Source organism: Grampus griseus (genome assembly GCF_964374135.1).
Source record: "Grampus griseus genome assembly, chromosome: 18".
Classification (NCBI taxonomy): domain Eukaryota; kingdom Metazoa; phylum Chordata; class Mammalia; order Artiodactyla; family Delphinidae; genus Grampus; species Grampus griseus.
This window is the reverse complement of record NC_139012.1, coordinates 25,480,315-25,502,415: the sequence shown is the minus strand read 5'-3', so window position 1 is coordinate 25,502,415 and position 22,101 is coordinate 25,480,315.

The window sequence follows — 22,101 nt, the reverse complement described above, 5'->3', positions numbered from 1 at the left end:
ATAGTTATGGAATCAACTCTTCTGTATCTTACAGACATCCTGGATCTGTGAAACAGCAATCACACTACTTACTAAGTTAATGATTCCCTGACATCTTAAATATTTTACCCCTTATTGCTGTTTGCTTGGTCTACTGAAATCATTATTAGTAATATATACATATAACTATGGGTGTACACTTGAAAGTAAATATACATTACTTTTTAAGTTAGTAAATATTCATTTTGTACCATGAATATATGATGATCTCATAGTAGACAGTGAGGTAATTAGAGAAATTATCAAGTACTGCAAACATCCAATTATAAGCACTTTGAGAGTAACAATCATATCTACCTAATCTTTATGTTTCTCTATCGACAGAAAAGCTCTTTGTATGCACCAAGTCTGGACCTATAACATGGAAGATTATGATCCACTAACCCTCCAGATGACAGAAGCAAAGGAAGTTAATTTGCTTGGGGTGAAAATAGTTAAGCAGATGTCATAATAACAGGTATGCAGGGGTAATGAAGAGTTTGAAAACTATCATTTTCTGTTTCTAGAAACTTTGGAGGCATTGACTTATTCCAAGAGAATTTTCGTGTCCTTATATTGAATTATCACTTTCTACCTAAAACCGCCATGATTGTTTTCTGTCACTTATCCTAGTTAAGACAACTTTCTATTCTTCTGATAACCCATTTCAACGTTATTAGGTCTAAAATCTGATTTAATGACAGATACAGCACACAGGATTAAACCAAACTTTACCAAAAGTCAAACAGGTTTGATTTGTTACTCCTTTTATTTAAGAGGCAATTTCAAATGTATGAATGGGCAATTAATTACAAAACACTGATGATGATTTACAAAGCCATCTTGGTTATTGCCCAATACTTTGTCCTTATCTTTATAGAGATTGGTTTTTTTAAAAATAAATAATCTGATCTTATGAAAAGTATTTCAGATACCATGCATTTCTATGTAATAGTCATCTTATTTAAATGTTAATAAAATCTGTTTGCATGTAGATTAAAAAAAATCAAAACATGAAAATATCAAAATGTCAATTTATAATACAGTGTTACAAGTGGATTAAAGTATAAAATGGAGTCATAATACACCAAGGCTTTTTTACTAGTTTATGAAATCTTCAGTTTAGTGAAGCTTAAATCAAGACCTAAAAATATTTGGAATTGTAACTAAGTTACAAACAAATAAATGGTCTACTCCCAGAGATCAGGAGTCTAATTGGAATTACTGACTCTCCATGGAGAGTCATTCTGCACACATTTATCCTGTAGTTACAGGGTTGCAAACAGTTTCTGTGTAAGTTTTTGTCTAGACTTATAAAAACTTTCAATAAAGCCATGGAGACATTCAATTGCTTCCTGTCTCACGGAAAAAGCTGTAGAACCCAAGTCATGCTGCCTGTTATAGGGTGATTTCTGAGTTTGTGGCCTTTCTTTTAGTGCTTCATGTGAATCAAAGAAAGAAAACCAGGAACTATTACTATTAATAATACAGTGGAAGAATTGTCTAGAAAACTTGCATTGAACAAGATTTTTACCAACTATGAAAGTAAGCAAAGTAATTATTTTATTATAATATCCTTATGGAGCACAGAGAGAATTTGGTATTTATTTATTCATTTTGTGGTAGTACCTTCATAACTATACGAAGTAAAATTTCCATTGCAGTAATATTGAAAACATTCCAGTGAGTCTGTCAGTCAACTCAAAATATCTATCCTCTATAATATTATTATAACTTTTTCTGTGATATGTATGTATGTGTGTATATATATATATATATATATATATATATATATATATATATATTTTGCTGTACGCAGCCCTCTCACTGCTGCGGCCTCTCCTGTTGTGGCGCACAGGCTCCGGACACGCAGGCCCAGTGGCCATGGCTCATGGGCCCAGCCGCTCTGAGGCATGTGGGATCTTCCCGGACCGGGGCACGCACCCGTGTCCCCTGCATCGGCAGGCGGACTGTCAACCACTGTGCCACCAGGGAAGCCCCTGTGATATATTTTAAGTTAGTATATTTTCAAGTTAAGATAACATTTATACCATTGAAAAACTTACAGACAGAAGAAAATTATTTCTATATCTTGGAAGAGTTTTCACTTTATCTGTTGGACTTAAAATGTTTTTACTTTGCCAGAATTGTTACAATAGTTATAAAATATTCGAGTCTTAATAGTTACTAGGATGAGTTAATATGCCAATTTAAAATGCCCAGATGGATGGAAATCAGAGTTTAGAAAAGTTGGCTTTGCTGCTTCTTTGATCTCCAATCAAAACAATGTTGGGAGTGAGGATATAACAGAGGTTACAGAAGAACTCCTTAAACAGGCCTATGTGTAAGGAATGAAAACATAATCTGTTTCGAAAGGAGAAAAACTGTGAAAGTTTAAGAAGAATTTTCAGGTTAAGAACAAGGGCACGTACAGAATCAGAAAATAAAATTTTTAAATTAGGAAAGAAAAATAGTACAGTATGCTATGTAAAACTAAAAACACTTAGCTCATAAAACAAACCTGTGCAGGGCTGACTAAACTAAGTAGAGCTAGGAATGCTGAAAGCACAGTTCAGATATATTAACTAATACAAAGTAGAAAAATGTCTATCAGATGTATGATATAGATTATCTAAAAATGTGACTCAAAACAGAACTGCCATCCTTCAAAGGTTGGTCTAAACACCATCTCCATCCAGAAGCCTCTCCTGAGCTCATGTGGATTTAATCTTTTTCTTCCTAGTGGTTTATCCTAACTTTGATATGACAATTACTACTTTTTATCACGGCCCACCTCCTACACTGGACTGTCTCATATTTTTAAGTACTCTCCACAGCACCCAGCACTGTGCCTCTTATCCTGGAAGCATCTAAGTACTTATAGAATTGAAAAAAAAAAATACACTGAAACTTATTTGGTACGTACTGTTACTATAAATTAGATGGTAAAAATTCTTGCTAGAATGTTCCTTTTCATTTAGAAGCACAAACTTTAAAGGTATTTTGCAAAGATTTTTTTCAGGTTCTTTTTTTTTATAGTGAGCAATAAAATGTTTCATCAATAAATTCTACTTTATCATTATGGCCTTAATATTTTAGCCAAATACATAATGAATGGTATCAATATAAAATACTTTCATACACTGACCACTGATAAATATAAGTCAAAATATGCCTGGATAAAATTATAAAAACAAAACACACTTATTATTGATGTCAGATATACCTTGTGGACAAGGAGGTCTCATTAGGTGACATTTGTCAGCTTAATGAAGTTATAAAGGTCCAGGGTATGGCTGTCAGCTCTGAAGGCTCCGACACAGGTGAAAGACACATTTTTTTACCATACTATACCATGAACTAAGGACTCAAGAGTGATGTATAATATAGAATTCTAATAAATTAATTTTCAGTAATAAGTTGCAGCCATGCCAACTTGCTTGGATGGGCCTTCCCAATCTCAATTTCTCTGACTGTCCCTTTAATAGAAAACATGTTTGTTATCTTTTTAGAATCCCAATATTCCATTGGCTAACATTAAATGCACAAAGTCACAGCATATGCCCATGAGTGGTCATCCTGCCTTCCTATTACCTGAGATTTATTGGCTTCTCATAAAATCTTCCATAACAATGAAGATTTTGAGATAAACAGAGTGTAGGAAAAGTCAAACTCATAGAAACAGACAGTAGAGAAACGGTTGCCGGGGGGTGGGGGAAATAGGGAGTGATGGGTAAAATGATATAAACTTTCAGTTATAAGATGAATAAATTCTGGGGATCCAATGTATAACATGGTGACTATAGTTGATAACACTGTATTGCATAACTGAAATTTGCTAAGACATAGAACTTGAACCCCAAAGATAAATATATGAGGTGATGAAAATGTTAATTAACTTCATTGTGGGGATTCTTTCACAATGTATATGTATGTATATCAGATCATTATATTGTACACTTTAAATATCTTGCACCTGTAGCAATTTCCATCCTGGAATTATTAGAAAAGGAGAACAAAGAAAGAAGAGGTGTGAAGTGTGGGGAGGGAAGATTATGAAATAAAAAGAAAGAAATCCAAGACTGGATATATCCCCTTCCTCATTGTCTTCCTCTGTCCATCTATTTTCAGTACAATATCACAATGTATTTACATAATTATTTGGATTGTGTATTTCTAGCATAGATGCAGAATTTATATTGTATAAACTTTCCCTGGTGAAAGTTGATGCATGGCCTATTTTCTTGGAGCAAAAGAACTATTGCAGATTTCCAGGGGCAGCTTGGCCACTCAGAAATGAATGAAACGTCTTACTTTCTTAGGCAAAAATCCATCCCAGCCTTCAGCATATGTGAGTACAAACCCCACCACATTTATAGAAATATCCGTGGTTTAGTGAACGTGATGGAGGAGGTACACATTGGAATGGCGGTTGCCAGGGGCTTGGGGGAGGGGTAAGGGGAGGGAGCAGTCAAAGGGTACAAAGTTTGAGTTATACAAGATGAGGTCTACTGTACAGCATGGTGACTATAGTAAACAACACTGTATACTTGAAAATTTGCTAAGAGGCTAAATCTTACATTAAGTGTTCTATCACCCCCCAAAGTAATAATAATAAATAAAGACGGCAGGAGGAAATTTTTGGAGGTAATGGATATGTTTATGACATAGACTGTGGTGATGGTTTCACAGGCGTATGTTAATCTCCAAACCAATCAAACTGTATACATTAAATATGTACAACTCTTTGTATGTCAGTTATACTGCCATAAAGTGAGTAAATGGTTTAAAAATACAGGAATGATTCCAAACTCAAATCTCTAAGTTTGGAAATAAGTCTTGTTCAGGACAAGCAGAGACCCACCAGGTATTCCTGAGACTCTGCAGGATGCAGGAATGTGTACACAGAACTCACATGTGAGAGCCATTACTTTGAGGACACAGGTGAGGTCATGCTTCTCCAGATAGGAAAGGCGTCCCCTATGTGTAGATGTTCTCTGCAGCCCTGCAGTCCCTCAACCGTGTCCCATGCCCTTGCCACTCCCTGCTCCATTATCCATTGTTGCTCAGGCTTCTGGTCTCAGACCCTCAACAGCTTCAGTTCACAATCTTGGACATTCCCAAGAGAAGATCTGGGCGTGGTGGAGAGGGTTATGGGTAGGGGAGAGGTTTAAGAAGACAAAATTTGAGAATCAGATTTGGCAATGTTCAGGACATAATTGTTTTAGATTTCATTAATTTATTTATTTACATGTTTTTATCTCAACACCACTCGTCCTTCCTATAACAATCTCCAGATGACATCCTCTGACAGAGTTGGTGGCCTCTGCAAACACAGCCAAATGGGTAAAATCTGAAGTCACATTATTTATTAATGGCCTAATCTTCAAAAAGGCAGTGCAATTCACTAAAGAGGATTTTTGGTGGGGGTTGCTATAAATGGGATGCTAAATCAGATACTGTGACAGGAGACATTTAATCATTCACAGTGACCATTTTGATTTTTTTAATGCACTCCTTGAATTGAAAAGTAGAAAAAAATGAACTTAATGTAATACATGCTTCAAACTGCTCATATCAGAGTTGGGAACTGTGTTAACATTTAACAACAAGTTCACAAATTGATTGACCTACTTATGCTATTTCATATGCAGCGTATGTAAAGATCATATAAAATACAATCTTAGGGGCTTCCCTGGTGGTGCAGTGGTTGAGAGTCCGCCTGCCGATGCAGGGGACACGGGTTCGTGCCCCGGTCTGGGAAGATCCCACATGCCGCGGAGCGGCTGGGCCCGTGAGCCATGGCCGCTGAGCCTGCGTGTCCGGAGCCTGTGCTCCGCAATGGGAGAGGCCACAACAGTGAGAGGCCCGCGTACCGCAAAAAAAAAAGAAAAAAAAAATCTTAGATATATGTATGTGTCTGAGGGGGAAATATATATATTTTTAAAGGGTTAAAGCTGTTCTGAAATCTGCCAAAGTAGAATAGGCTGCTGGCTAAGTTGAGACAACACTAAGTGTCAATACTTAATAGACTCAACTTGGGTAAACAAATAGTGGAGCATATTATATATGTGGTTAAGGTTTATGACTTGAAACTAAAGTATAATTTTCTTTTTTTTAATTTAATTTTGTTTTTTTATACAGCAGGTCCTTATTAGTCATCAATTTGATACACATCAGTGTATACATGTCAATCCCAATTGCCCAGTTCATCACACTACTAAAGTATAATTTTCAATTTTCATCCATGATTTTGAAATGAGGTAGGGTAAATTAGACGAGCTAAATATTCTACTGCATCTAAAGGTTAGAAGCATGTAGTCTATATTGAAGACATTATATTTTATACAAAATTATGTTAAAATAAAATCTTAATATTCTGTTACTACCTAATTTCACGTTTATATTTTATCCTTCTACTAACAGTCTTCAATTCCCCATTCATTAAAATTTTGGAGAAAAATAAAGAAAGAATGTATTTGTTCGGATGCATTGCATGTATTACCTGAATAAATTCTCACAGGGACCCTGATAGAAAAGTAATTATCCCTCATTTTTCCATGTGAGAAAACTGAGGCACAAGAAGAAGAAGAAACAGACTTATTCATATTACTAACAAGTTTAAGATTTGGAAGTAGAAAGCAGCTCGTCATGACTCTGACAATGGTGATTATTTTTTTGTTTTTTTTTTGTTTTTTTTAGACTTGCCACACTTGGCTTGTGGAATCATAGTTCCCAGACCAAGGGATTGAACTCTTGGGCCCACGGCAGTGAAAGCACCAAGTCCTAACCAGTGGACCACCAGGGAATTCCCAATAGTGATTGTTTTTCTATTGGTACAAATTAATTTTGAAAACCTCCAGTCAAAATTTATTCCCTTGATCTAAAAAAATCTGATGACTCTCAATTCCACATTCCTAGAAAGTTGCAATTCCTTAGCATGGCATTCAATATTCTCCTTAATCCAGTTTGCTCCATGTTTTTCTACTTAAGTCTCCCAACTTTTCTTCATTTGTTTTATTATCAATTCAGCATGGATCACTTGACATTTGCTTAAAAGGCCCAGTTGTTTTCTTTCTCTTGTTTAATGTCATGCTATTCATTCTTACTTTTCTCTACTTTTATATTTGTTGAAGTCCTATATATCATCCAAATCTTAGGATAAATATCACCTCTTCCATGAAGCCTCTTTCCATCTTTCTTAGCCAAGTCCTCATAAACCATCACTTACACCTCTGGTTTGGAACACGGGCAATCTGACCCTATGCTATAGTTATTTGTGCATCTGTCTTAGCTCCTTTATCAGACTCTTAAAGGGAAGAAACCCTTCTACATATTTTCCACAGTGCCTGGAATAGTTCTTGGTACATTCTAGAGATCAATAAACATCCCTAGAATGAGTGAATTAAAGTGACAGGCAACTGAAGAGTTAGATTTTATGCTTTATTAAAAAGTGAGGTCCTTTTGTTGTAGATTTTCATAGAACTTTTCAAAACTGATAAAATGAAACTTGCTCATGATAGAATCTCCAAATGTTATCCCCAGGATAGGTTCTGGAATAGTAATATAGAAAACCTTCTTGTAAACCCATGAAAAGCATTCCAAAATGTCAAAGCTCCTTGGTTTAAAAACAATGATAATGACATTAATATGGAAAACACATGCGGTAATTAAGGATCTATATGTATGTGTGCATGCACTGTGTTAGTTTTTTTTTTACTGGATTGACATACCTACTTACCAAAGAATAGAACGTATTTGTGACACAGAATGTTAAGATAATTTGTTGGTAACACATGCATTGCTACAAGTTATAACAGTAAGAAAAAACATTATAAATTAAAGTACCCATGGGTCATTCAACTCAGCTGGCAATACACCTGAATAAAAAGGGAGAGCTAGACTTAATCTCCAAGCCTGTCATTTATTTCTTTCACACAAAATGTATGGGACACAGGTGGCCAGAAGTCAAAGATCATACTCTGCCTGAACGCTTCATAAGGCACGGTACAAATGTATGGGACCTGCTGGGTGAAATCAGAAAGTCACTAGAATGGGGTATGATTTTAGTGACCCAGGTCAAAGGCCATACAGCTTTTGGTGTTTTACAAATGTTTGACAGATTAAATACCCACCTCCTAGGGATAACAAATAGGCCATGGAGCTAAAACTATTCATAAGCATTAAAGCTTCATTCAGAATTCTCCTTATGAAGGATGCAGGTCACAAGGATTAGTAATATGGTTACAAAAATTTTTTCCCGTTGTTGAAAAACTGTACTCTGGACAATACCCCTGAGTGTAATTGCAGGTCACCCAATATGAAGACTAGAAAAACAAAAAAGAAAAGAGTAAAAAAAAGCAGCAGTTATACCCAGACATGTCCTTCTCTGAAATGCAGCATTACCTTTTTAGGATTCTTTCATATTTTGCCAAGTATTTTTTTTCTTGGATAGAGTGTCATATTATCACTAATCTGCGTAAATTATTTTGCTGATATTCAGCACTTTTTTATAGTTCACTATCTCTAGAAAGTTGACCTGATACAAGGATATGTTTGACAAATAATCCATGGGTGTTATAAGGACAATAATGTATGGTATTGTGTGGAGAAGTGCTTTATACATTTTGTAAAATGCTCTGAAATTAAGGCAGTATTATGATTTAACACAGTATCTCTTTATTCTTACTTGAACTCTCGTGATAGTATGCTCACAAAATTAGATTGTGTTGTTATATGCCTCTCCCTCTTTTGGTGTTCTTTTACAATTTGAAAAGAATAATTTAGTTTTCTTGGTGGCTTTATGTAAACCAATGGTTTAAGTTACTGTAAGTCAGAATCACCCGGAGGGATTGTTACAACACAGATTACTGGGTCCCAGCCCAGAATTAATTTTTTTTTTTTAATTTAAAAATTTTGTCAGGGCTTCCCTGGTGGCGCAGTGGTTGAGAATCTGCCTGCTAATGCAGGGGACACGGGTTCGAGCCCTGGTCTGGGAGGATCCCACATGCCGCGGAGAAACTAGGCCCATGAGCCACAACTACTGAGCCTGCGCATCCGGAGCCTGTGCTCTGCAACAAGAGAGGCCGCGATAGTGAGAGGCCCGCGCACCGCGATGAAGAGTAGCCCCCACTTGCCACAACTAGAGAAAGCCCTCACACAGAAACGAAGACCCAACACCGCAAAAATAAATAAATAAATAATAATGATATAAAAAAATTTTTTTCAGCTTTAAGGTATAATTGACAAAACCTGTATATATGTAAGGTGTAGAACATGACCGTTTCACATCGATTTACACTGTGAAATGGTCACCACAATCAAGCTAATTAGTATTCATTACCTCACTTAGTTACCTTCATTTTTTCTCCTTTTCATTCCTCCATCCCCCTCCCTTCTGGCAACCACCTGTTTGTTCTCTGTATCTATGAGTCTGCTTCTATTTGTTTGTTCATTTGTTTTGTTTTCTTTTAGATCCCACAGAACTTTTTATTCAGTAGTGGGGTCCAAGAACTGGCATTTCTAACAGATGCCCCCAAAATGCAGGTGCTGCTGGTCCAGAGATCACACTTAGTATCCACTGATCTAAACAACATGCCATTACAACAACAGTGTTTTCTTTAACAGTGACCCTTAGACCATCTGAAAAGTATTTTAAAAGAATTTTTATTAATTTTCCTGAATCCTGCGAAATTTGCTATCAAGATCGTTGTTACTGTCCTTTGATATCCGAGGTAATGCTGATTATGTTTGTGCTGGTAAGACTATGACTGAAAACTCAAGTCATTCATTTTCTAAATTAAACAATGGTTGTCTGTTTGTACTCTTACGGATTAATTACTGTTTCCAGGATCTTCTACATGTGACTTCTTTTTCATCAGAAGTGGTAAGAGCCACCTCTGCCTCTAATACCTTCATTTTATATTGGCTATTGTCAGCTTTTTTTTCCCCCAGAAGGCAATGCCTTTGTCACATAGATTTTATATCTATTTACAGTAATCCCACTTTACTCTAGTTTTAACACATAGTATGAAAAGTCTTAGAGAAACAGTGCCAAAATCTTTCATATTCACTTTAGCAGAGGTGAGATGTTTTGAGTCTACTGTCAATATCAGACTTTCAATTCCAGAACTTATTCATGTTGTTCTAGACAAAGAGATTTGCAGAAAGAAGATGGGGACCTAGGGATACAGGATTTGAACAAACCACTCAGCCCTTAGCATCACATCAAAACGCTGCAGCGGGTATTGCTGTTGGTTTGCTAGTGTAGAATTTTATCCTTTAATCTCCCTCTAATTATGTAGTTTTCTTTGAGGCTATTTCTCTATTGATTTATTTAGATCAAGAGATAGAGGAAAGTAAGTAATAGTCTTGGTTCCCATTATTTTCTAACTGATAGTAATTAGTTCTAATTCTAATTCTCAGGATACTTTATTGTCGTTGCTAAGTTTTAGTTATTAGCTATGATTTCAATAATTATTCATGCATTGGATCCTAATGTGAAACTTCTTTAAGATTTCTGTTTATGCACACATGCAAATACCACACACAGGGTTTTCAGTCTTAAAAAAAGAAATAGGAAAGGATTAGTAGCAGGCAAGTAAAGGGATATGGCCAGTGTAAAAACACATGCTAGTAATACATTGTGCTTCCCTCTGCTATTCAACAACCTCCTGGAAACATAGATGTGACATCTGTTTTTAGATTTTCAAACTGATTTTTATTTTTAGCCTAATTATATACATACATATATATGCATGTATTATATGTATAAACATATAGTGTACACATATATATTGTGTGTGTGTGTGTGTGTGTGTGTGTGTGTGTGTGTGTGTGTCCCCAAGGGGATAACAGAGACAATACAGAGAAAGCATTATGTAGGGCAAAGGTGTAAGTATGAGAAGTTATAAGAGCAAAACAAACAATGACAAAAACATTTAGGTTTGTTCTTTTGCTTATTTTCTCCTGAAAATCTGCCTAATTCTACAGAAGGATACACTCACAGGTTACAGCTCAGTTTCACTTTCCTCCTCTCATTCAGGATCCCATCCAGTCTACCAAAATTGTAGGAAAAGTCCTGCTGTAATTTATAACAGACTGTAAAAGAATCAACTGACATTTCTTTAAGATGAAAAATAATTTTTCCAAAAATCTTTTAACTTCATCTTCACCACTACCAGTACTGTGAATTTATTTATTAATTTCCTCCTGCAAATGATTTCTATTTTAAACTTATCCAGTGTATTGGGAAAGTTCTCTTTCTAAGTGAAGCAATTCAAAACATAAGTGAGCAGGGAGAGGAAAATGGTAGTTATGCACAAAGAGATGTGTGCGTGTGTGTGTGTGTGTCTGAGTGAGCGGGTAGTGAATCCCTTTGAGAGGAAATCAGGAAAGGATTGCTTGTGAGAGAACCTCAGGCTCATGGTAAGCCCCACCCTAAAAACATACGATCATTTTTTATAAATAATACGTATTGGTGTTTACATATTGATGCTTAACTCTAATATGCCCCATGGTTCATATTATGGTTTATTTCCTTAATGCTTCTTGAGTCTTTTCCTCCATTAGACTATAAAACCTGATTTCTTTTCTTTGGAAAAATCATCAAATCCAGTATTATACATATAGGATCTAGGTAACAAATTTTGACCAACTGAATTATTGTCCCATTTCAATCTAACAATCGTATTCTCTAAAGGGGTTATAAATAGAGTTTGATATCAGATATCTAGATGCCATCAGCACCCAAAATAGGTATAAGGAATAATGTTAATAAATGGAATATTTGGCTGTATTCATGCCATGGAATTTCTCTCTTGCTTCACCCACCTCTGGCTTCCAGACATCTAAGCAGATGGAGTACTTTTTCTAAGTTTGAAAGTTAATATTAAAACTGATATAAAAATACAGTAATGGTTTTCAGGTTAAATATTTCTCAGACAAAGTAGGAAATCATTTTTATCCAACACATGACTCGATATAGTATTTTCTAACAAGGAATTTTCCTGTGAACGAGTAAAAGAGATTTGGAATTTGTTGCCCTTCGTAACTCAGCTCTCCAAACATGGAATTCTATTTTTCAAAATTAAGCCAAGAAAATAAAATCTACCAAAAAGAAGGCATATTGATTATTGCTGTTCCTATGTAATATTCTGAAATATTGCTCACTGAGGTTTGAATACCTAACTCTGTAGTTACCTTTTCTCTTTTTTCTGTTTTATGGGTTGCAGTGAAAGAACACATGCTTTAAACAGTTGAGAAAAACTAAGGATTACAGTGACGCCAAGCAAGGGCCAAGATGTGGTCAAAACTTTGTGCTAACCTGCCCTGAAGTTGCCTATTTCCAGGTGAATTGTATCCTAAATGCATTTAAGAAAGCCAGTTCTCTCCTGTTGCTTGTCAGAAAAGCAAGATCTAGTTTATTTCAGGAAGATATGAGTTTATAATACTTACGTTTTTTACCTATAACATAAAGCCAACGATATTGTCTACTTACAAAATATGAAAATAACCTGGAGTTAGATAGATATACCGAAAAAGGAAAGGAATTTGCACTTGAGCTGTAGTGAGACATTCAGGTACAGAAGCAGAAACAAGATCAAGGCGGAGAGAACCTGCCTTTAGAACAGTCGACATCAGCAAATCCCTAGTTTGGGCAGCAGGAAAACTTCTCAGTGAAGTGAAGACACCTTAAATCCTGATTTAATCCTCTACTTTGTTCTTCTCATGTGTTATGGTTCTACAGGTTTGGGTTTCTGTGAGACCTGCTTCCATGTTGGTAATTCCTGTTTTCCTTCTATCCATGCCAGTTCTGATGCAAAATCATCCATTATGAAGAAACATAATGGAGACTCTTCCTTGCAACCATAACTTTGGCAGCATTCATTGATTTTTGTCACTAGTGGTTGCTGTGAAAAAGTTGTCAGTACTTAAGTTCACGTTTTTACCCACAGTGGTGGAATATACTGATTGGTTAGTGTACCAATGACAAATCCAGATCTTTAAAAAGAATTCTAGATGAATACACTTTAAATTGTGTTCACATTTAAAATAAAATAATTACTGGCTACGACACTGGATCAGTCCTATGAATATTCTCCTATGGGTCTACATGAACTTTTCAGAGCTTGACTGAAATATCTTATTGTTAAAGATTAAATTATTTACACTGACTACGATGAGCTGGACTATTGTAAGTGAGCAAAAATAAACCACGAAGAAAGTAGAAGACCATTAAGGGAAAGGGGAAAGGGGAAAGATTAAAGAGAGTAGTTACTACATGGGGCATGTAAACCCAGAATAGGGTGACTTAAGCCCTGAGAGCGTGGCTGAAGCACTTTAACTTCAAGGTCCCATTCTCTTCTGTCTCAGTCTCAGTACCACAGCTCCTTGATGTAAGTCTATTGAGCTCCTGAGCACGGCAGGGAGGCAACAGTACAAATTCTTCAAGTCAGAAGGGAGTAAGGTTCTTGAATTTAGATTTATTCTTTGAGTCTTTTCATCCAACGAAAGCTGCCTGGCAGAGCAGTTAAGAGCAATGGAATATTACTCAGCCATAAAAAGAAACGAAATTGAGCTATTTGTAATGAGGTGGATAGACCTAGAGTCTGTCATACAGAGTGAAGTAAGTCAGAAAGAGAAAGACAAATACCGTATGCTAACACATATATATGGAATTTAAGAAAAAAAATGTCATGAAGAACCTAGCAGTAAGACAGGAATAAAGACACAGACCTACTAGAGAATGGACTTGAGGATATGGGGAGGGGGAAGGGTAAGCTGGGACAAAGTGAGAGAGTGGCATGGACGTATATACACTACCAAACGTAAGGTAGATAGCTAGTGGGAAGCAGCCGCATAGCACAGGGAGATCAGCTCGGTGCTTTGTGACCGCCTGGAAGGGTGGGATAGGGAGGGAGGGAGGGAGGGAGACGCAAGGGGGAAGAGATGGGAACGTGTGTGTATGTGTGGCTGATTCACTTTGTTGTGGAGCAGAGGCTAACACACCATTGTAAAGCAATTATACTCTAATAGAGATGTGAAAAAAAAACCAAAAAACATGGGCTTTTGGCCTCTGCTTGAATGGGTCCACCCGGCTCTGCCAGGTAGTGACTGTGTGACTTTGAAACTGTGACTTCATTTCCATATCAAAAAACCTGTAGCCAGGAAAGGAGCCTACTTTGTAGAGTTAAATAGGGATCAAGAGAGGTAAATATAAATGTAAAGTATCTGATACACAGTAAGCACATCGAGTGGCAACTTACAGTATTGTGAGGGGAAGATATTCTATCATCTATTATCTATTTATCATTTGTCTACTTTCTACCTCGTTACAAAAGGCATTCAATGTGGATAAAAGAGATTCTAGCAAAAGAAAACATATATGTCTTACTGGAAGTTATTAGGGTGCTCAGGAATTTGGGGCAGCCACCTGGACTTGATGCTACCTGTCCTGTACTTTGCCCTAAAACTGGTCTCTGCATGTTGTGCTGTGAAGACCACTGAGGAACAGAAACATGTCTTCATGAACTGAGTAAATTACGGTTTCCTCTCCCTGTGTGAAGCCTGTAGTTTTCTCCTCAGTGGAGTGGAGTATGCTTATTGAGCATCGTCACCTGGATTTGTAAGATATCAAACAAACTGTCTCTTCAGGCCTGCACTTGTCATTATCGTTTTGAGGAGGGCCGGTATGGCCTATGATACTCAGGGAGGAAAGTAAAGTCAGAAAATACAAAAGCAACCCCATTAAAGTGCAGCTTAAGAAAGATATAAGCCCAGTAAACTTTGAAGTTAGTGAGAGGTAGGCCGATGATGCTGGGAATTGTGATTAACTGCAGTTTCACTCAGGTGCTGTGCCACTGTATCTGGATGGATGACTTTAGATATTGTGAGAGAACATAAAAGACTAAAAGCAGCAGCAAAATTTTAAAAGAGCTTTAGTGGTTGTGATGAACTCTGTTATTTCTGAGCGTTTTCCCGTGGTTTGCATATTATTAGCAACCTGAGGTGAATGGATTTGCCTCGGAACCACACTATAAATCATCATCTGAGGTAGTCGTAACAGTCATTACCAGTGTTTGTGTTCCGCACTAAAACGTCTTTTTGTGCTTACTCTCTCTTCTTCCTTTGCATTCCACCGATCATCAATCACGAAAGCAGCTTGGCCATTTCTCTCTGTCTTGCCTCAGTGAACTCCGACTTTCCTTGACCGTTAACCCCTAACTGGAATGCACAAGGCCTGGACGCCTCTGTGGGCCCCGATTCACCTCTCGCAATGAGCTTCCCTTCCTGGCACTGAACTGCAAGGCAATATTTTCCATCTGTTGAATGAAGAGCATGACACAGGCAGCTGGATATGGTTTTGGAGCCCAGGGCAAACCAACGATGCACAACTCACTTTTATTCCACAAGCCTGTGGGAGCCCAAAGAGATAAGAGGCCTTTCTGCTAGGCTGAACACAGAGCCTGGCATTCAGAAACAAACCCTCCTTCCTGAAATACTCAATATGTTTTTTATTCAAGCCAGAAACATTGTGGGTTGGAATAATCTAAGGATGAATCTAATCTGAAGTTATCTTGAAACGTGTGAGTAAGCTTCTCTTTCATACACCAGCTGTTTTCTTTCCGTTGAATGTTTACTGGATGGGGGAATCAGCCAGTGTTTCTTACGCAGTAGCGGGGAAATTTTGTCTGCTCCAAAAGAAACTACAAGGCCTTTCCAAGGAGGAGAGAGGAAGAATGGTTCATCGTGGGTTCACACAAATTTGGGGGCAGGGGGCTCTGATAAAATCACATCCTCAAATTAGGAAATACTTTTCTTTATAAAGCATTCTAAGAAATGTTTTATCCATGACTGCTAGCTCTCCTTATCAGAATATTTGAGACAAAAATGGTTAAAATAGCATTGCTAAGGGTATAAAAATAATTTTCCCAAACATTTAAAAATATAGGATTTGTAATAAATGTTGATATATATATATACTTTCTTAATTTACACATTTGAGGAGAAAAATGACTTGTTAGGTATTCTGAATAGGATCGTTGGCTTTAAAAATCAAAATGGGGAGAAATAATCTTGGTAAAGGGAAAAAAGTTATGTAATGATATTTACTTGTTCAAAACATGTCAGTTGCTCTTCAAGAATTGAATTATATCCTGGCATGGTTTTCAAGACTTCATGACTACACCCAAATTCACTCCAGTCAAACAGTACCATTTACTCATATTAAAACATCCAAATATTCTGACACTTTTTCCTATGTTCTCTGTGTCTGAAATTCCCTTTTCCATCAATTTTGCATATTAAAATTCAACCTACAGAGGACACTCTTGTTAGTTAATCTTTCTAAATCTTCCTTATTTCATTAATATCCTTCCCTCTGGAAATAATCACATTTTAACTATTTTGTGCTGTGAATGGCATTCTTATCTCTTCTTTTTGACAATTCTGTTTGCAACTACATGACAGCTACATTTTATTGCACCTACACTGCCTTTAGACTCTGCACTAGGTGTAATACATATGTTCCCTCATACTATCTCTACAGCAAGTTTTTGAGGTTAATATTATTATCTTCATTTACAAATAGGAAAACAGAATTCATAAAAGGCTGAGATACTTGCTCAAGGTCAGCCACTGCTACGCGGTCAAAGTGGAATTTAAACCTGAATGTGCCTGATTAAAAAAGCCCAATTCTTGGGAGGCAGAAGACCTACATAGACATTTCTCAAAAGAAGACATACAGATGTCCAACAGACACATGAAAAGATGCTCAACATCACTAATCATTAGAGAAATGCAAATCAAAACCACAATGAGGTACCACCTCACACCGGTCAGAACGGCCATCATTAAAAAGTCTACAAATAATAAATGCTGGGGGCTTCCCTGGTGGCGCAGTGGTTGAGAGTCCGCCTGCCGATGCAGGGGACACGGGTTCATGCCCCGGTCTGGGAAGATCCCACATGCCGCAGAGCGGCTGGGCCTGTGAGCCATGGCCACTGAGCCTGCGTGCCTGGAGTCTGTGCTCCAAAACGAGAGAGGCCACAACAGTGAGAGGCCCGCGTACCGCCAAAAAAATAATAATAATAATAATAAATAATAAATGCTGGAGAGGGTGTGGAGAAAAGGGAGACTGCCTACACTGGGAATGTAAATTGGTGCAGCCACTATGAAAAACATTATGGAGTTTCCTTGAAAAACTAAAAATAGAGTTGCCGTATGATTCTGCAATCCCACTCCTTGGCATATATCCAGAGGAATCTATAATTCGAAAAGATACGTGCACCCTCCCAATGTTCATAACAGCACTATTTACAATAGCCGAGACATGGAAGCAACCTAAGTGTTCATCAACCGATGAATGGATAAAGAAGATGCGGTACAAATATACAATGGAATATTATTCAGCCATAAAAAGAATGAAATAATGCCATTTGCAGCAACGTGGATGGACCTAGAGATCATGATACTAAGTGAAGTAAGTCAGAAAGAGAATGACAAATACCATATGATTACCACTTATATGTGGAACCTAAAATATGGCACAAATGAACTTATTTATGAAACAGAAACAGACTCACTGACATAGAAAACAAGCTTATGGTTACCAAAGGGGAAAGGGAGGAGGGGAGGGATAAATTAGGAGTTTGGGATTAGCAGATATAAACTACTATATATAAAATAGATAAACAACAAGGACCTACCGTATAGCACAAGGAACTATATTCAATATCCTGTAATAAACTATAATGGAAAAGAGTATGAAAAATAATATATATATGTATAACTGAATCACTGTGCAGTACACCAGAAACTAACACAACATTGTAAATCAACTGTACTTCAAAAAAATAAAAAAGCCCAATTTTCTTTTTCTCTGTTCTAGTTTTGTGGGCGTTTTTGCGGACATGCACCAACTGCTGGGTCTGATCTTAATCTCTCTAGGCTCCAGTGCATCTCATTCGGTACTGATACTGCCAATGAATTTTATCAGACTACATCCAATTCACAAAAACTTGGTCAAGTTTATAGAAAAATGTAATACAAAACTGCCATTGGTTTTGTTTAGATATTTGTCTCAGATTCCACAATTGTTAGATATGAAATAATTCCAATATATGCACACAAAGTACTCAGCCATGTAAGGTTTATGTGTGCATGTATAAGTGTGTGGTATAATCATCCACTGATTTTCAGATAAAAGACAATTTATTCTTTTAATACTTGTCACTCACTGTTTCTCTCATTTATTGAATTCTTTATGCTAATTTTGGTAGTTAAAAAGAATCTGAATTTTCGCCTGTTAAATGACCTTTATTTTGTTAATATTTGGTTAGGAAAAGGCATTTGCTTATTATTTTTTTCTCATCCTTAGAATTTTTCATGACTTGTTTTATAAAATTTAGGTGAGATTTATTTGCGATAAGCATCGAGCCATGTTCCTTGTAAACAAATAAGACCACGGTCTTTGAGAACCTAAATGTACTAATGAAGAATATTGGGGGGAAATAACTTGCCAACCGTAACCTTGGAACCAAAAAATGTTACAAAATTTTTCTGTTCAAAGTTTATAACAGAACCTGTTGCCTCCAAGGCCATAAACAATTATGATTACGGTTAGATACTCACTTAATACATTTATTTGTCCTTTTAAAGTTTGATTAACAAAAATGTACCTTTACCAATTTCAGTGTGTGTGTGTGTGTGTGTGTGTGTGTGTAAGAAGGAAAGGTATTGAATTAATTGTTGAAAAATTCACAATATTTTGGTTCTTTTCCACTTTAAAATGTCACCAAATTTACATAGACCATCAAAGTTTAGTATCCTTCCAAGTATAAATTTTGGACAGTGTCACTTGATAATAAAATACTTATGTATAAGATGCAGTCTACCATTAAAAAACCTGTAGTCTATTTTGTGTACATATGTAATTATTGAAAGAGAAAATGTTTCCCCTGGCTCCAATCTTCCTCACTTCCAATCTACCCTTTATTTTCAGTTACAGGAACTTTTCTAAAATACAAATAAGAATATATAACATATTCTTACTTGAAGTCCTTCACGCACTCCATGACTTTCATGATAAAGTACAAATTTGTTGGCTTATCCCTCCAAATTGTTTTTGACATGGTTCCTTCTTACATCTCTAGCCTTAACATCATCTTAAATACCTTAAATATCAAGACATAGATCTTTTTATTTCCTGAAGTAACCATATTACTTTGGAGAATCTGGAGGCACTTAATGAAGGAAGTGATGTTTAAAAAGACTCTTGAAGAAGAGATGGACATTGATAAGTAGAGGAAAAGGGGTGTAAGCATGCTGGGTGTGAAGTGTCATAGGCTAGGGCAAAGGATGCGAACAGAAGAGGCATGGGTTTCCAGGAACCGGGGAAGAGTTTATAATGAGAGTAAATGGGACTGTGAACTAGAATCTGGATGAAGGATGGGGTTTGCTATTTTTTAACTCACGGATGGTTCCTAGATCTTTAGAGTTGGAAAGGGTCTCAGAAATTGAAGAGAGGAGATGATGAAGAAGGAGAAAGGAAAAGAAGAAGACAAAAGTAAGCTTAGTCCTCTAAGAGAACTCATCTTTACAATTTTATTCTACATTAACTACATTTCAGCAAAATTATTTTTCTGTTAATAATAAAATCAGCTAACTTTGTTACACTTGGTTACTAGGTTATATCCTGAAACATACAAATCATTTCACATTCAACATTGTGAAACCATCATCATTTCACATGTAATACTAAACAGTTAATAAATGGAGTCCTAGGTATTCGTACCCTTAATTTTTATGGTTAAAGCATGGATTACAGCAACAGAAGATCACAAACCTGTGTTCTTAGTTTTAATTGCTGAACAGTGATTCAGGTCATGGCTTTCTTTTATTTTCCAGTAATTATTTAGTACTGTTGATAGGACATAGTGGAAATGAATACTGTTTAAAAACGTAGTCATGTATTTCTTTCCCAAACGTCATCTTAACATTACATAAAGCCTTAAACTTCCCGTATACATTTACAAAGAGCTTTGAGAGGAACAGGAGAAGGAAAAGCTGATTCTCATTACTCTTTGAAGTTGAGACTAAAAACAAAAGATAAGAGTAGGAAATTACTTATATCCGAGCCAGCTTCCTATCGTCATTAATGAAGTTATCTTTATCTCCCTGAGTTGTTTATTGTTCTGATTTAATATAAAAAGTTGATGTTTCTTAAAGACACTGTTTTCTTTTGAGGTTAGTATAAAGAAGATAATAAACTGTCCATAAATCACAATAATGAACATATAAATCTACTGTGCACTTTTTATTATGCTTCAGGTTTTTATATTCCTCATGTATTGATCATGAACTACATGTTTACATTTAAATTCTTTTTCTAGGCTTTGAAATTAAATTAAGATTATAAAAGAAGATAATTTACTGTTTTTAATTTGAAGTGAATCTATTTTATACATTTTTATTGATTTATTAAATACATCAATTTCCTAAAAATCTATTTTAGTGCTATTTATTGAAAATCATAATTTTTATTATTCATCTTCATTATTTAGATTGTATTTACAAAATACTTCCCTGTAAAATGTAAATTAAGTGTGCCTGCATGAAGAAAAAAGGGTAGCTTTCACTCCCCTTTTTTTTACATCCTTCAAGGTAGTTGGGCTTACGCAGAATCTCCATAGCTGCTTGCTATTTTTCATTGTGCCCTTTAGAGCCACTACACAGCCAAAATGACTATATCCACACTTTGACTGGATGCTACATTTCTTCCTTCTAATACAGCAGGCTCAGTTTCATTCATTGGATTGGGAAGAAAACAACGGAGTGTACAAAGGACAACATATTGTTCCCATAAATTTAAAAGATTGCTATCATCTATCCCTTAATCCAACCAAAATAATATCTCATCAGGAAGAGCTTTCAACCTATCTTGTCATATATCATGTGCTTTTCAGGCTCTGTTCTTTTTTATAGTATAAATTTGTATACTTTACAACATTTCTGAAAATCAGGTGCAGAGTATCTGAACCTTGTTTCCAAATTTTGTGTTCCATCTGCCATTTTATTTCTCATTTAAGATACATCCAATGTCTCCAGTGAAATGGCATGAAAAGCCCAGAGGCCTCTTGATCAACTCCTTGTTAAGGAGCTGAAGCAGAACACGTCTCCCGTGGTAGAGTGTACTAAAAAGACATTTTCACCCTGAAATTAGGAATTTGTATTTAATATATTTATCACAGTGCCCGTAGAGTATAAATATACGGTTATCCCTTCTGTTTTATTACTTCATTATAATTTGTCATTAACTTTTTGTGCTTTAGTTTCTTGTTGACTAGAGATAGAACAGTTGCTTGTAAAGGGCATCAAAAGAAATGCACAGATGTGAAGACAAGTGTGAAGATAGGATATTAAGCTACTACCATAGGTTTTGAAACTTTGGCTCAATAGTTTTATTACTATTTTTGTTTATATTAGATATATGTCCAGAATCAACAATATGTTAGAGGCATGAGTTAACATTCCCTAATCCATTGAGCTTTAAGTCTCCTGCAGGGTAATATCTTATTCTGCTGCCAAAGGGAGTGTCTGAAAACATAAAACTGATCGTGTCATTTCCATGTTGCAAATCCTTTAATAGCTCCCTTTAGTATGAAACTCCAAACTCCCACTCAGGATGTGTAAGATTCTTCTCAAATTGGACCCTAACTATAATTAAAATTTAATTTTTTACCACACTTCCAGGTACACGTTGAGTTCTACACACACTGAACTATTGGTAGCTCCTAACTCAACACACTTATGTCTTCATTTACATTTCTGAATCCCTAGAGGTCAGAGACCATGTTGTCACCGTCTTGTTTTCTTCAGCAGCCCTCCAAGTAATGCCTGGCTGCAGAAGACTTTGAGACCTTGTAGGTTCAATGAGCTCATAACTTGTATCGTGCTTAGAACTCACAAGGTAGCACTACATACCTCATCTTATTTAATTCTCACAACAACACTTTGAGTTGGGAGTGCAGGAATTATCATATTCTCTAGGAAACTGAGGCTGCAGGAGAGTAACTCACTCAC